The sequence below is a fragment of the Leptonychotes weddellii genome, chromosome 6, assembly GCF_054177405.1.
Source record: "Leptonychotes weddellii isolate Sample4059 chromosome 6, ASM5417740v2, whole genome shotgun sequence".
Classification (NCBI taxonomy): Eukaryota; Metazoa; Chordata; class Mammalia; order Carnivora; family Phocidae; genus Leptonychotes; species Leptonychotes weddellii.
Genome location: NC_138374.1, coordinates 105,728,775 through 105,745,759, shown reverse-complemented (window position 1 = coordinate 105,745,759; position 16,985 = coordinate 105,728,775). Strand labels below are relative to the sequence as shown.

The 16,985-nt window shown below is 43.9% G+C and overlaps 1 protein-coding gene and 2 pseudogenes across 1 annotated transcript in view; all 3 read right to left on the bottom strand.

Annotated features, from left to right (window-relative positions):
* Window positions 1-16,985, bottom strand: part of KCNH1 (potassium voltage-gated channel subfamily H member 1) — a 207,284-nt gene that overhangs the window by 17,343 nt on the left and 172,956 nt on the right. The gene's annotated exons all lie outside the window — the stretch shown is intronic.
* LOC115936482 (peptidyl-prolyl cis-trans isomerase A pseudogene) lies at window positions 6,911-7,509 on the bottom strand (annotated as a pseudogene).
* On the bottom strand, window positions 7,578-8,831 carry LOC102731467 (acidic leucine-rich nuclear phosphoprotein 32 family member B pseudogene; annotated as a pseudogene).

Sequence of the window (16,985 nt, the reverse complement as noted above, 5' to 3'; positions counted from 1 at the left end):
CAATCTGGATGAAATGGAGACCTTCCTGGAAACCTGCCAAGACTGAAACAGGAAGAAATTGACAACCTGAATAGGCCAATAACCAGTAACGAGATTGAAGCAGTGATCAAAAACCTCCCAAAAAACAAGAGTCCAGGGCCTGATGGACTCCCTGGGGAATTCTACCAAACATTCAAAGAAGAAATAATACGTATTCTACTGAAGCTGTTTCAAAAAATAGAAACCGAAGGAAAACTTCCAAACTCATTCTATGAGGCCAGCATTACCTTAATCCCCAAACCAGGCAAAGACCCCATCAAAAAGGAGAATTTCAGACCGATATCCTTGACGAATATGGATTCCAAAATCCTCACCAAAATCCTAGCTAATAGAATCCAACAATACATTAAAAGGATCATCCACCACGACCAAGTGGGATTTATCCCTGGGATGCAAGGGTGGTTCAACATTCGCAAATCAATCAATGTGATAGAACACATTAATAAGAGGAGGGAGAAGAACCATATGGTCCTCTCAATTGATGCAGAAAAAGCATTTAACAAAATACAGCATCCTTTCCTGATTAAAACTCCCCAGAGTATAGGGATAGAGGGAACATTCCTCAAGTTCATAAAATCCATCTATGAAAACCCCACAGCGAATATCATCCTCAGTGGGGAAAAGCTGAGAGCCTTTCCCTTAAGATCAGGAACACGACAAGGATACCCACTCTCACCACTACTGTTCAACATAGTACTAGAAATCCTAGCAACAGCAATCAGACAACAAAAAGAAATACAAGGTATTCAAATTGGCAAAGAAGTCCAACTCTTTCTCTTCGCAGACGACATGATACTTTATGTGGAAAACCCAAAAGACTCCACCCCCAAATTACTAGAACTCATCCAGCAATTCAGTAATGTGGCAGGATACAAAATCAATGCACAGAAATCAGTTGCCTCTGTATCTCGAAAGAGAAATTAGAGAAACGATTCCATTTACAATAGCACAAAAAATCATAAGATACCTCAGAATAAACCTAACCAAAGAGATAAAGGATCTATACTCTAGGAATTACAGAACACTCATGAAAGAAATTGAAGAAGACACAAAAAGATGGAAAAACATTCCATGCTCATGGATCGGAAGAATAAACATTGTTAAAATGTCTATGCTACCCAGAGCAATCTATACCTTCAACATCATCCTGATCAAAATTCCAATGACATATTTCAAAGTACTGGAACAAACAATCCTAAAATCTGTATGGAATCAGAAAAGATCCCAAATCGCCAAGGAAATGTTGAAAAAGAAAAACTTTTGCTTATTTTAATGAGACTTAATTTCTTCATTTTTTGAAGAGAAAAAGAAAAAAGATTCTTGTTATATGAATCTCCCTTACAATAAAATCACCAGTCTTATGATCCTTAATTCCCCATTAGCCAGCCATCTGATTAGGATGAACTGCTCATTAAGTCATGTGGCTGCACTGGTGGGTTGGGGGTAAAAGTCATTAACACACACAACATTGGCATTCAGAGCTCAAAGCAGCCCAGAGACATCCTTTCACTTCCAAGACATTAATGAGACAGAGCAAGTAGAATCTAAAAAGCCAGGGAAGGAGCTCAGAAATGGAATCTTCTGCTTTCTAGGTCAAGCACAGCCCAGCAAATCCTGAGAGGTGAATTCAGTGACTTCTGCACCCACAGTATTATCTGATAAGGACAGGAAGATGGGGTCTTCTGAGTTATACCCTCTTGACTTCAAGTTCTGGCTCAACCACTTAGAGCTGTGTGGCCAGAGGCAAATTACTTTGCTGCTTTTTCCCTCCATTTCTGTCAGTCTGCCAAAAAAAGTATCACCTGCTCACTTCCCTGGGTTGTTGGGGGAACGAGATGCTGTGTGAAAGTACCCAGAGTACTCAGTTGGAACAAAGAGATCTTCAATGTTATCATCTCTTTCAGCTATTGTCCTGGAGTCAAATGTCAAAACACACACATCAGTGGGCATTTCACTAAGACAGCCACCTGGAACAGGAGCCTGAATGGCAACTACTATCTTTTAGCTGCATAGATAGACTCAAAATTTATCATAACGGGAAAATCCTGCAGTCCAGAGAGAGGTTTTAAACCAAGCTCATCCTGCAAAAACCGGGGCCTGCAAAGGAATCTCTAAAATCCATAAAGGCTAAGAACTTTGACACATCAGCTGCAATACTGACTACGTGGTGATTCTGAATGAAGCTACTCCTAGATTGGGAAGGACTGAAGAATAAATGGAAGTATGCAAGAAGGCAAAGGGGACTTAATTCCTTGTTCCGTGTCATCTGGCCCACATGACCGCAACACATCTCATTTTGTTCATGTAGTATTTTTGGTCTTTGCTGCTGTAAGTGCTCGTGCTTATCGTGATGTGATAATGATGAGTGGGTGTGAGGATAATGTTTATATTGGCATGGTAACTGGCAACTAACTTCTAAAATCTTATTTCTTGTGTCTTGAAATCCATAGCTATGGATCTATCTCATTGTCTGGAAAGAAATGAGTAGTAACAAGGGGAAGATAAAAAAGTAACTACTAGGTGTCATGCTATGGTAGATCAACACAGAGTAGGAGAACTCTGTACTTTGGAAACAAAAAGTTACAATTTGGAAACGTGATTTCACTACCAACCCCAGGATAATCATTCCTCCTCTATAAATATCTTCATATAGACTAGAGTTAATAATTACCTTATAGTTTTTATTTTTTAGTAAGTGGGATAATGTATATAAAATGCTTATCAGAGTACCTGGTACATAATAAAATGCTCAATAAATATAACAATAATTAACAGCAGGGTGGTTAAGGACCATCTCTAGAGTCATCATTCCTGGAAACATTCCTTCACTAACTTAGATCATCTGATGTCTTAATTCAACAAACATTAACTGAATACTCAGGCATGTCATGCGCTATGCTGGGAAGCAACATGGTGTAGTGAAAATAACTTGGTCCCGGAAAGGAAAGAACCCTATTGGCCCTGCCACTGTCAGGGAGCAAGAATTTCTGTCCCCTTCAAGGGTTCTTTCTAGCTGGACTAAGAATCAAATTGACATGAGACAGATTAACAAGAGAAAATCAAATTCAATAGCATATATACAGGGAATCCACCCAGACACGGCAATTCCAAAGACAGTGTAAAATGAGGTCCGTATGTCATCCTGAACTAAGAAGAGGGGCAGGCGTCTGGGACTTCAGAGGAAAGGAAAGCACTTCACAGGGCAGTAAGAAGAGCAGATATTTGGTATGTTTGCCCTGCCATACAGATGGGTCACTCAGATAAAATTTATCTCTACTAATAACCCTTATTCTGAGATTCTTCTATGGAGTTAAGGGAAGGGCAAGAGTTTCTCTTGAGCCCACAGGGTGTTGATCGTCATCAGCTCAAAATAATCTTCATGCCAAAGTGGCTCATCTTCGGGCGTCCTGCCCTTGGCCCCTACACCACGAATTCAAGTCATAAGAGCCTCAGTTTCCTCATTTATGAGAGAAAGAACACTATCTCCACCTCTCAGGATTTCTGTGAAGATTCAATGAATTAACATGATGAATGCTAACCACAGTGCTGGCATGGGATAGATCCAAAATAAATCTTAGTTTTCTTTCTTGACCCACCCAGTGTTAACATCCCTCCATTCAACACCCTGAGACTCAGGTGCCCTCAACCATTGGCTTTGAGCGGGTACCTCCTACTGTGGTATGTAGGCTTGTGCTTTTCTTGAAACAGAAGACTTTCTGGAGTGCAGGACATATGGTGGTCATTTCAGGGACATCTTTCTTCCTCTGCATTCAGTGGGTGCTCAGTAAGTGCTGTTTGCTAAGTGTTGAAGAGACTGTCCCAAAGAGAGAGTTCAGGTTCAACTGTACAAGGTTTACAATGTGGGTGGGCTTTTTCCACACCCCACAACCATTTCTCCAACACCCACTGGGTGTCCTACAATTCAACTCCATTCTGAGACCCTCTGCCAGAGGCAGCAGCAGATTCCATAGGTTCAGGGCTCAGCCCCACAAGACTGCCCCCACTTAAGATGCCATTTGCAAGTCCAGATGGCTACTTGTACTTCCTAAGATGGTTCCCATGAACCCCTCCTTGGGTTCAATTAATTTGCTAGAGGAGCTCACAGAACTCAGGAAACCTGTTTACTCACTAGATTCCTGGGTGATTACAAAGGATATTAAAGGATAGGAGTCAATAGCCAGATGAAGAGATACACAGGACAAGGCCCTGAACAAAGGAGTGTCTGTCCTCCTGGAGTTTGGGGCCTGGCATGGCACTTGGAAGCGTTCTGGTTCACCAACCTGGAAGCTCTCCAAGCCCTCCCCTTTTGGGTTCTTATGGAGGCTTTGTTACATAGGCATGACAATTGATTAAATTATTGGCCACTGGTGAATGGAATCCCCTCTTCCCTCCCAGGAGGCTGGGGGTGGGGGAGGGGGGGGCCTGAAAGTTCCAACCCTCTAGTCACATGATTGGCTCTCCTGGTAACCAGCCCAGATCCTTAGGTACCTCCAAAAGTCACTTCATTCATACAACAAGAGACACCTTTATGGCTGTCGGCACAGGAAATTCCAAGGGTTTTAGGAGCTCTGTGCCAGAAACAGGGAGGAAAACCAAACATATATTTACTATTACAAATCATAATATCACACAAAGGCTTCACAACGTGGTCTCAAACCAGGAACATCACTTGCTTGGGCAGTTGGTAGAAATGCAAATTCTCACGCCCACTCCAAAGCTACTGGATCCAAATCTCTGGGGGTGAGACCCAGGAATTTGTATTTCTTCAAACTCTCCAGGTGATTTTGAGGCATCTTCAAGTTTGAGAAACACTGCTTTATACCACAGGGATCCCCACTATTTCCCTAATAAGTTGTAAGTATAATGCTCTATTCCAAGGGAGGAGGATGGTTGGAGGGGGAGAAATACTGGGCCATATTGAGGAAGCAGGACAAGGCCAAGAAGGCAGCTAACCTTACCCTACTAGACGGAACAATGACAGTGAAGCCAGGAGAGAATAAGGGAATGATCCCACAGGTCAGTGGTACCTTGATGCAGGGGACACTGCTACGAATGACTCGCTCCACTCCAAACGTCCTACCAGCATTGTGTTCTCATTCCTCCGCAAGCTGGACAGCTATTGCCCTGAGCACAGAAAGTGCCCCCGAAATCAGGGAATATAAAACACTCATACATTCCCTACTTTATAACAAGAAAAGCCTGAAAACTCTCACTTAATATCTTGCTAAGAATAGCCCAAATTCCTATACCACGTTGAAACTCTGCTGTGTTGGTGAATGTCACTTAACAAGCAAAATTCTTACAGGGGAGACAGAAGGTTATTTTCAGCTATTTCTCATCTGTCGAATAAGACAACAGCTCCCACTCCACGGTAACCCATTAACCAGGCAGTCTGTGCCACCTCATTTCAACCAGTGTTTTAATAGCACTACTGATAAAAGCACAGCAATTTCCACAGGCAATTACCTCTGCAAATGAATCAAGAAGGTCAGACACAGGTTGGAAAGGTCTCCAAATAATTTGCTACTTTCACTTATTTTGTGCTTGCTGAGTTTCTGATTGCAAAGAGACAAACACTTAGTTACAGTTATACCTGGCTAAAAAGGTAGACGGGCTTGCAGGTTTTCCAACCTAGGTCTTACTTGACATCATAATGAGAGTCCTAAGTTTATATTTCGCCAATATGAGTCATCAAAGAGAATCTAATTAACAAAGCCACTTAAAATGACACATAATTTTTAAAGCCATTTAAACAGGTATGTTAACTTTAACTGGGCGCATTTTCCCATAGAGTTATAACTCCTAAAGTTATAAGCTCTCAGAAAGTTCAAATTTTGTTTTTTCTTCTACATCTCAAAACAACTACAAAAAAGAAATTTTTTTTTCAAAAGGCACTACCATCACCATGGTGAATTAAATTGGAACAGCACAATGATTGCACAAAATGTCTTTTAAAGAAATACCTCTTCCAATAGAATAGTAATAGAAAGAAATTAAAATCACTTTCTCCCCTGTTGACAACTCTGATCTTGGCACTTCAGTGTCTGGTGATTTTCCTCCTTGAACGACCCGCAGTGTTCGTTTTTCAAAGACAGTGCTAGAATTATATGGTTGCTAAGTGACACCTTAGGTCATAGTGCATCTCTCCACATTGCCTCCAAAGTAATAATTACCCCCCGAATAATCATGCCCTACCCAGCTTTCTACTACACAGGATGCCGAGGAGTAGAGCGAATCATAAACTCTCATACTGGACAGAGCTTTCCTTCTTTCGTGAGTCAGTGGTCCTCATCCTGACTCTGCTGTCCATCAGCTGTAAGCCAAGTGACTTCACCCCTTTGTGCCCAGGAGGCCCAAATATTTGTTTAAAAAAGGAATAAAAACAGTGATAATAACAAATGGAACTTGTACAGCTTTTAGGATGTGCAAATCACTGTTCTAATCATTTTGCATACACGATTTATTTATCTTAATGGTAGATACCATTATTATCTTCCTCTTACTGATACATCTGAGTCAAGAGTGTTTAAGTGACTTGCCCAGAGTCACACAGCTGGTAAGTGGCAGATGGAGGATTCACATGCAGGCAGGCTGACTTGGGAGCCCGCCCCACCACGGCACCAGACGCCTCTCTCTCTCTCTCTTTTTTTTTCTAATTTAATTTTATTTTGTTATGTTAATCACTGTACATCACGCCAGCCAGACGCCTCTCTTAAACACACGTCTACTGTGTGCCAGCTACTGCTTCAGCGCCCCAAATGCACTGACTCATTTAAATCTCTTAACAGCCCTATGAGGAAGGGACAAGCGTGAGCCTTATTTGCAGATGGGCCACAGAGAGGTTAAGCAACTTGGCTAAGGTCACACAGCCTTTTTTTTTTTTGTCGTTCAGGTTTTATTTCAACATCATAAACTGAACTCTGCAATCCAGCTAGACCTGGGGATAAGGAACCATGGAGCCCGCAGAACTGCAGCGAAAGCACAGAGATTCTGGGGTATTTCGAGCAGGTGGGGGTGGAGGAGTGCTCTCCTGAGTTACAGAAGGAATGGTCTGGTAGTTAAGGTAAAACACAAGTCAGATTTATTAGATCTGTCCACAGTCAGCCATGGTGATCTTCTTGCTGGTCTGCCGTTCCTGAACCCAAAGCGCTCCATGGCCTCCACGATGTTCATGCCCTCTTTGACCTTGCCGAAGACCACATGCTTGCCATCCAACTGCTCGGTCTCGGCAGTGCAGATGAAGAACTGGGAACCGTTTGTGTTGGACCCAGCGCTGGCCATGGACAGGATGCCAGGACCCGTGTGCTTCAGGATGAAATTCTCATCATCAAACTTCTCCCCATAGATGGACTTGCCTCCAGTGCCGTTACGACATGTGAAGTTCCCACCCTGGCACATAAATCCCGGAATAATCCTGTGAAAGCAGAAATCCTTTCTCCCCAGTGCTCAGGGCACGGATTCAAACCCAGCCCATGCCTTGAACATTTATACCACGGTTTCTCAGCCTCATCACCGTTGATATTTTGGGCCAGCTAATTCTTTGCTGTGGGAAACTTTTTTTTTTTATGTTAAGATTTGATTTACAAGCCTTCTTTGTTGTACAGAAAGTAAAAATGCTGTTACAGTCTTGATGTAACTAGCAGCCACTGACGGTTGACTCACCAACCACAATGTCCCATGCTCAGCAAGAGTCTTACACGAGAACCTAACAGCACTTACAATTTTGTTGGAGTGAAGTCCCCAAGCTGATGGTGGATTTTGAAGAGGGACCAAATGGAGAAAGGCAGAATGTCACAGGAACTATTCTTTGGCTCTCTGGGTGGGTGGTGTCCTGTGGTTGGTATCACAGATACCTTTTATTACTATTATTACCTTTATTACTATTATTATTTAAACTGCTACCAGTGAGCAGTCCAACCGATACTGAGCAGTCCTTTCTCTGCAGGTTATTTTGGTCTTAATCATCAATTTTTCTCCTTCATCATCAATTTTTCTTTTCCTCTTTTACCTTCCCACTTTCTTACTTTTCTTCCTCTTCTTCCTCTTCATCCCCTTATCTTCATCACCTTGTCCATCGTGTGCAAATTCTTCTTCCTCCCCACTGACTTCACCTTCATCCTTCCCCCTTTCACACCTTCTTCTTCCTCTTCATCTTCTTGGTTATCAAACTCCTCCTCCTCCTCACCATCCTCATCCTCATTTTCTCCTTCGCCTGGTTCTTCTTGGTGCACACCATTCACCTGGGCATCTGAACCAGGGGCTTCTTGATCCTCTTGGCCCTAGCCATCCAGGTAGGTCAGCCGGGGAAGACGCTCTCTCCACAGTCATTCAGACTAGTAACCTCACAGTTAAACAGGTCCAGGCTTTTCAGACATTCCCACTTTTTTCAAAGATTCCAAGGTGCTGATATTTTGCAGTAGAATGCACTGAAGTTCAGATATGTGAGATTTGAAAGGTTTTCTGCTAACCTGTCGAGAACTCCAAAGATGCTATTGTCACCGAGCTCAAGCTTTTTCAATGTAGGTAGCTGGGGGAGATGTGAAACTGAGATCAAGCCTGCATTTATGAAATTGAGCAACTCTAAGTTCACAAATTCAGTGTTCAGTCCGCAATTTTCCCATCATTTGATCTGCAGTTGTCCGGGACAAGTTTTCCAACAGCGGCCGGAGTCGGGTTCCTCAGCCCCTGGTGGAGCCTCCTCTTCACGTCCATGGTTCCCTCTTCCCCACTCTTCAGACTTCACTTTCCACGGAGGGGCGGAGGAGTGACGGCAACCGGGCCTGCGCGGGGAGGGCCCTCGGACGGTCCGGGCGGCGGGCAGGCGAGCGGAGTCCCTGGAGCCAAGTGACGGGAGCGCAGCGCTGGTCTCACTACCGCCGCCCCCGGCCGCGGGCCGCACTGCGCAGATATGTGGGGGCAACTCGGCTGGCTGGGCTTGACAGGCTGCTACCTTCCCTTGAATAAATAAATCTGCCAAATGAGGGAGTCAGACAAGAAAAAGGACTGCATGGAGTCTAAAGTCCTTCTGATCTCCAAGAAATGACTATGATTATGAATTATGATTACGGAATTAGATAGAAAAATTGAAGTGAATGATCATACACCAGGTCTATTCATGATGATAAAAACTTGGCCTTTCTCATCTTCTTAGATAGAAAGACAATTTTCAGCCTAATGGTGATGTCCATAATTGACTTTAAGGGCTTCTTATAAACCCAGATAACTGTCTCCCGCAAAGATTTTGATCAGGTAGAAATAATTTTCTTGCCATAACCCACACCATGAGTCTCAGCTGCTTCCCTCCCAGTAAATCTGACACATCATAGCAGTCTGAGCTCTGGAGTCACGCTGACTGAAGGGTTAAATAGTAGCTCTGCTACTTACTTGCTGTGTGACTTTGGGCAAAGCACTTGATCTCTCTGAGCTCCATCTTCCCCATCTGTACAAATAGGGGATAATACCATCCTCGGGGAGGATTAAACGTGATGATCTAGAGGAAGTGCTCCAATGTAGTACATGCTCAACACATGTCAGTTGTTGCTATGTTATTATTATTCAAGATCCAACTCAAAACAAAACATAACTCTTCCAGAAGCCTCCCAGAACTATCACATCTAACTACCCCCCACTTCTGCTCCTCAGTGTAACTCATGTGTGACATCAACAATCCCCAGATGGGTCCTATGTACCTGGAACCATCATGACCATGATTCTCAATCAGGGGGCATATTACAATTATCAAAATAGCTTTTTTTTAAATTATATTTTCCTGGGTTTAGTTATACTCAGGGGTGAAGAGGGGTGAGAAGAGGGTGAGCAAGTAGATTTTTTAAAACTCCCCATGATTCTTATGGGCACCATTATCTCATCCCCATCGGTGAGCCTCTAAATTATCTGCGAGTAACCACTGGATGCCTTTTTTTTTTTTTAAAGATTTTATTTATTCATTTGAGACACAGAGATAGAGAGAGAGAGAGCATGAGCAGTGGGAGAGGCAGAGGGAGAGGGAGAAGCAGACTCCCGGCTGAGCCAGGAGCCCGATGTGGGGCTCGATCCCAGGACCCTGGGATCATGACCTGAGCTGAAGGCAGACGCTTAACCATCTGAGCCACCCAGGCGCCCCTGGATGCCTTTTTTTTTAAAAAGTCTGGTTATGTTCAACTATTCTAAAAATGTTTAAAGAAAGGAGTATGATGCCTTTATGAAACAGATTATAAAAGAACAAGCTTAGCCAAGAAGCACTTAATGCTAACCGGGTACTGATGATTTAAAAAAATAAAAGAGGGGGTGTAGTTAATTGAAGAAACTAGTAACTTTTGAACTTTTGGTAGTTGAAAAGAAATAATCATAGGCTAGATTTGGATTTTACAGAGACTAGGGAAAAAAAAATGCAGCCTTGACTTTTTTTTCTCTTTTCTCACTTGAAAGAGGAAAGATTAAGAAATAGTATGTAGAGAAAAAGGTAATTTTAGGCCTTGAAATTAGCAAGGTCAATATTTTTCATGAAGAGAGATGGCCAAGGGGGGCTGGCCAAATGTCAGGAGGAAGAAACAGAGCCTTCATCAGGTTTTTGAGCAGCCAAGCCATGAGTGTCTGCCATGACACTTTGGACAAGCCAAGGGCCCTGGGCTTCCTGCCCTGAATCACTGGGGCTGCAAGACAGTCAAGGTTACCCTGAGGGGAGAAAGAAAAATAAAAATTAAGCTAAGCAGTGCTGGATATGTTGAGTTTAGGGAAGGAAAAAACCAACATTCAACTTGTATTGATAAGATATGTACATATCTTGATAAATTGGTCCAAAAAATAGCAATCAGAAATTATTGGATTCTATTCTTCTGTTGACAGTATTGTTAATAGAAAAGGCCCAAGTGGTAAATTTCCTGCAGATTTCTGATTCAGTTTCACCACACCATTACCACTGAACAGTTGACTTCATGGTAGCTATCAGGGACTGTAAGAACAGTGCTCATAAAAACATAATCAGCCTTGAGATAAGCAGAAGAAACCCTCCCCAGAGAATTCTCCTGGAGGGGCAATGCTGAGGGCAGAAGGAAGCATGTGGGAAGGTGTTCCAGACAAGAGAAAATATCTCCAAATGTGTAGAAGAGATAAGGACAACGTGGGCTAGGGGACAAGTGAGGTCATTTAGCTGTGATATTAAGTATATGGAAACAAAGTCTGCATTTAACTGATCCCATTTGGGGAACTGAGTGAAGAAAGCCCTCCTGCATGAGAAGATGCCAGAACTTAGTCTTGAATTATTCTGGTAGATGAAGGAGTGAGGAAAGTGGAAAATTCCAGGCAAAGGGAATAGTATGGCCAAGCCTGGATGGTTGAGAGAACAAGTCTTGTCTGAGGAACTGCAAGTCTCTCAGTATAGCTGGTTCCTACAATTCAAGGGTGGTGGTGGGGTGACCCTAAGAGAGGAAGCTGGCATGTGACAAGACCCACATCATGAACGGCATTCTTAGGTTTTATCCTACAGGCAGTGAAGCTCCTTATTTATACCTGGTATCTCCACCCTTGGGCTCAGGACAGACATAGCAACCTCAACCAGCATCCCAAGATGCAGAATTTGTTCTGCTCACAGGTTCCAGGGGAAGGATCAGAGCAGCCCACCCACTGGGTTGCTCATTCTGACAGCTGGCTAAGGCCAAGGGAGACACCAACCATCTCGATATTTATGAGTGATCCACTGGTACCACCATACATTTCAAACTGCTAATTTGGTTTGCCAAGATGTGGTATCAGATTGATGTTACATTAGTTCTGATACAAAATGCTGGCTAGTAAAAGTTTTCAAATTGCCATAGCTTCTGTAGTTTTTGAAATAGTTTCCAACCTATTTCAGCACACAGGGAGGAGTTTCAGAAAGATGTTTGCACTGAGTGAGGTCTACAATCTACACCTGTAAATGGAAGACCAGAAGTAGACTCTCATCCAGCGTATACACAGGGGCAGAGATGCTGATTCCATGACAGCCCTCTATTTCTCTTCTAAAACTTAGATTTCAGCTCCACTCAGAGAGGCTTTTCTGAGCCAACCAACCTTCTGGATGCCTCCCTAAACCTAAAAGGAGGGATGCAGAGCACCTGAAAAGTGGCAGGCTTGGTTGGTCCTGGGAAGGTCACTGTGACATTGCCATGAATAAGAGGAGGAAAAGGAAGTTCTGAGGGGCCCACAGTTACAGAAAGAGCAGAAAAATTGTCTCTACTCTGCCCTGAGAGGCATGATTGAAACCCTGGGCTGCTCCCCCTTTCTCTGGGGGAGAAAGCAGAACAGCCTCTGAGGGGAAGGAGTATTTTACCTCTGACATTTAGAAGTACCAGCTCATGGTGTTAACAGAAATGGTCCAACTTTCAGTTGATATTTTAATATCATCTAAATTCTCTACTAACAACGCATTATTAGTGTGGACCACTCTCACCCCCTTCTTGTACTTGCGTCAGTCCTGCTCCTCCCTGGTCTCTGGTTACAGCAGATGGGCTGGGGTGTCAGAAAGATAAAAGTGAGCCCCATTTGGCACATGGTTGTTTAATCAGCAGTAGTATATGCTCTGCTCCTTAGGAACTGCAGGTCACGTGCCCTCTTTGGAACTAAACACTTCAGCTATTAATGCAGAAATGAATGGGTTTTCAGACAATCACTTCAGTCTAATGGCCAAACTCGATCTCTTTATTTATTCATTTATTCCACAGACATCTACCGAGCATCTCCCTTGTGTTAGGCGTGGCACTAGTGCTGAGGTACAATGTCTGATGAGACCAACGTCTATATGAATGGACAAATGAGACACAGTGTGGTCAGGGTGCAATCTAGACTTGGGGGTGAGGGGTGGGGGGTAGGGGTGGGCAGGGTGGGCATCATGCCTAGAGAACAGTTTTGAAGGATAAACAGAGTTGGGGGTATGGCAGTGGAGTGGGAAAGGAAGACTCCCAAGCAAAAGCAACTGGTCCAGCCCTGGGGCACGGGGTATGGATGGAAGGCAGTGAGAGAGGAGGCTGGACAAGTGCGTAGGGGCTGGGCCTGAAGCCCTATGTCCGGCTAAGACGCTTGGATCTGCACGAATCAAGACTTGCTCACCAAACCCCTAGCATGTGCTCTGAACTGGTGGATGTTTTCAGAGCTTCATTAAATATAACAAGGGTACGGGCCTGCCCTTTGCTGAAGAATTTACACGTACTCGGTTATTTCCACCATTGAAGTCTTAGTGCTTTGGTTAAATCCTGGCAGAGTCATGAAGTCACTGCCGATCAATCAGCCAATATGTAAAGAACATGGATTGAATGCCCAACTTCCTCAACTACCAGCTCTCCTTTGCTTTTTCTTCTCAGTCCTATCACGCAGGCTCAATATTTCGGTATCATTTCTGCACACCCTTTCTCGTTTTAGTGATCCCCATGTCCATTTCCCCCTTCCATTCCTGCTGCCGCTTCTGGTGCGCAGAGCCATCCCTTCTCAAAGGACATGAGCCCCCAGCCTCTCTCCAGTCCCTGTCCTGAGCCCCCATCCTCTCTCCAGTCCAGTCTCCCAAGCCACCTCAAATCTTGCTTCTACACAGTGGTAACCAAGTTTCGAAGACATTCTTTGGGTCGTATCATTCCTGGCTCCAAATTTCAGAGGTTCCCCACTGAACTCAGCATCTGGCCCATCCTCCTAAGGGCGGTGCCCAGGTATGTGGCTCCAACATGCCCACACACGCTTGTCTTCCACTACTCATGCCAATGCACCTATGCTCCGGACCACCGTTCTTTGCACGCACCCTGTATTCGGGATTGGTTCCATGGACGTGCAACCCGCGCTATCCCATGACCTCTGCCCTTAGAAGGTCCCACGCTTGAGCGAATGCTCTGCTGCCTTGTCTCGAAATTCTTAATAGTTTGTGAACAAGGGTCTAGCATTTTCGTTTTGCACTGGGTGCCATAAATACGTTGCTGATGTTGCCTGCCTTACATCCCCATCTTTACTCATGGTCTTCTCCCCATAGAAAGGACCTTAACTGCCACTCCTGCCTGAACCCGACCCTTCTATCAAGGCCCAGCTCAAATGCCATCAAGTCTTTGTCAGCCCATGCCCGAAGCAGGCTCTCCTCTGGGCTCCCCACCCCCCAACCCCAGTACGTCACTTTTTTTTTTTTTTAAAGATTTTTATTTATTTATTCATGAGAGACAGAGAGAGAGAGGCAGAGGGAGAAGCAGGCTCCCAAGGAGCAGAGAGCCCGATGCGGGACTCGATCCCAGGACTCTGGGATCATGACCTGAGCCGAAGGCAGACGCTCAACCATCTGAGCCACCCAGGCGCCCCCCAGTACGTCACTTTTACTTCTGTTTTAGCACGTGTCACACATAACTCACAATGTAGTTATCTGCGAACATGCCTCCTTGCCCTCACCACAGGGAAGGCAAACTTCTCTAAGGATGGGGGTGGCAGGTATATTCTTTCACATCTATTGCTCCCTAAACTCTCAACACATTATTGATGAACTGAATTTCACTCTCCAGAATAATCCAGTGATTTCTCGGCCACCAGGATCTCTTCTTCCCAGGAATGGCTCCCAGCCCTGCCCGGTTCTACTGGCGGTACCCACGGTAAGGTGTGGCCTTCTCAGAAACAATGGTGATGTGAGAATGGGCACCAGGCAGTCACTTACTTGAGGAGAGCGAAATGATTCTGTAACTAGTCATGCACATGAAGAGCAGTCTGAGTGAAAAGGAGGGGGAAAAAAACCCCCCAAATTTGAAAGTTCATAGGCCAGCTAAATTTTCCACAAAAGAGAACCAATTCCCACTTGTGCATAAAACTGTTCCTAAAGTAACTGGTACACCCAAGAGGCTTCCTGAGGTTGAAGACTTCTGCCAGAAGAGTAGCCAGTGGAGCTGAGCTTAAATGAGGTCCCCCAAGGACCACGTTGCATCAAGAAAAGGCCCAACTATGACATGCGCTCTCCCCGCATTTTTCTTACAACACATCTTAATCCAGTCGTGTCTTTTTCTTGCTTAAAAGCCTTCCTTCCGACACTCTCCTTACTAGAGAACAGAGTCCAAACACCTTAGTAAAAAACAGCTAACATTCCTTGAGTGCTTTCTTTATGCCAAGTACTAGGTCAAGTATTTTACGGAGCTTATTTCATTGAATCCTAACAGACCTAGATAACAGGCACAACTTCAATCCCTATTTTAAATATCTGAGCTCTTCATGTGCATGAATAGTTACAGAATGAGTTCATTAAGTTATGCAGATCTTCCAAAAGTCAACACTTTCCATCAGAGAATACCAAAAAAACCGTATTCATTAGTATCCCTATCAACTGCATCATCCAGTCTTTAGCATTGGAAACTGTCACACTCATGATGGAAGTTACCGGTTTTCCATAATTCTAATTTTTGCCGGAAAGCTTTAATTTCCTAATTGGCAACAAACACTGTCAGTCACTTTCCTTGATGTGATGGGCTCACCGCATTGATTTTCATGAAAATGTCTGCCAAATACTCAAGTCTGGAAAGCCATGCTTTGTGTGTCAGTTTTTCTTTCGAGTAAAAATGGCGGCGAAAACAGCAAGAAAGGAGAGCCTATTGCAGCTTGCAATCCAACTGCACAAATGCTTTTCCTTGGAACAACCGTATTTCAGTATGTGGAAGTGCTTTACGTATGCTTCCCATTTTGTCCCACAGAATATTAAAATATATATACTCAAGGGTCAAGATTTACTAAATTTAACTATTCTTATCACTTCATCAAGGGCATTCTTCAGTAAAACTGGACTTTTTTTTAACAAGTGCGTGGCAGTGAAGAATACAATGACAACTAACTAACACAGCTCAGGATGGCCTTGATTCATGCTAAGGTGCGGTCTATTTACACACCATTGCTTTTGTACCATCAGTGCTCATTATCAACATAGTAAAACAGGCAAATAATGTCTTTGCATTATTACGTAAATAGTTGTGACCTTGCAACCTCCTTGACAAGGTCTTTGGAACCCCAGGATACAAAGATCCTGCTTTGAGAACTGTTGCCCTTACACACCTCTTTAGAGTCCATTCGAATGCTACTTCCCTGAAGAATCTTACCACCTCCCCTCCTTCTGAGCCACCACTGTAATTTGCACAAACATCTGTCATAGTACTTATAATATTTTATGATGCATAGTTAATTATACTGTCTTTCTCCCCTACAACTGTAAGTTTCTCTAGGTAGAAACCATATCTTATTTATCTCTGAACACCAGGCCCTTTACAGTGCCAGACACATAGTAAGTGCTTGATAAATGCTGTTGAATGAATGGATAACTTGTACGGTAGGTTGTGTTTTCTAAAGATGGTTATGACACTATGTCCCATCACACTTACTCTTCTATATTCTTGCCACATACTCATCCATAGGCTTGTTCCCTTTTCTTTTAACCTGGTAGGCTTTTGTGACTGCACCAACCTTCAGAGCATGGTAAAAGAGATGCCATGTGACTTCTAAGGCTAGGTCTTTAAAGTGCCATGCATTTCTGCCTTCATCTCTGGGGACACTCACACTTGGAATCCAGCCATTATAAGGAGAAAGTCCAAATAGCCTGTGGAGAGGCCTACATGGAAAGCAACCTGGGTCCCTGGCTCAAATCCCCAGCTGGGTTCCCATCCTACATCCAGGAAACCAATTTGCTACCCATGTGAGTGAGCCATCCTAAAAAATGATCATCCAGTGTCCAGTTGAGCTGAGCCTACTGACAACATGTGGGACAGAAATGAGCCACCTAGGGGCGCCTGGGTGGCTCAGTTGGTTAAGCGACTGCCTTCGGCTCAGGTCATGATCCTGGAGTCCCGGGATCGAGTCCCGCATCGGGCTCCCTGCTCGGCGGGGAGTCTGCTTCTCCCTCTGACCCTCCTCCCTCTCATGCTCTCTGTATCTCATTCTCTCTGTCTCAAATAAATAAATAAAATCTTTAAAAAAAAAAA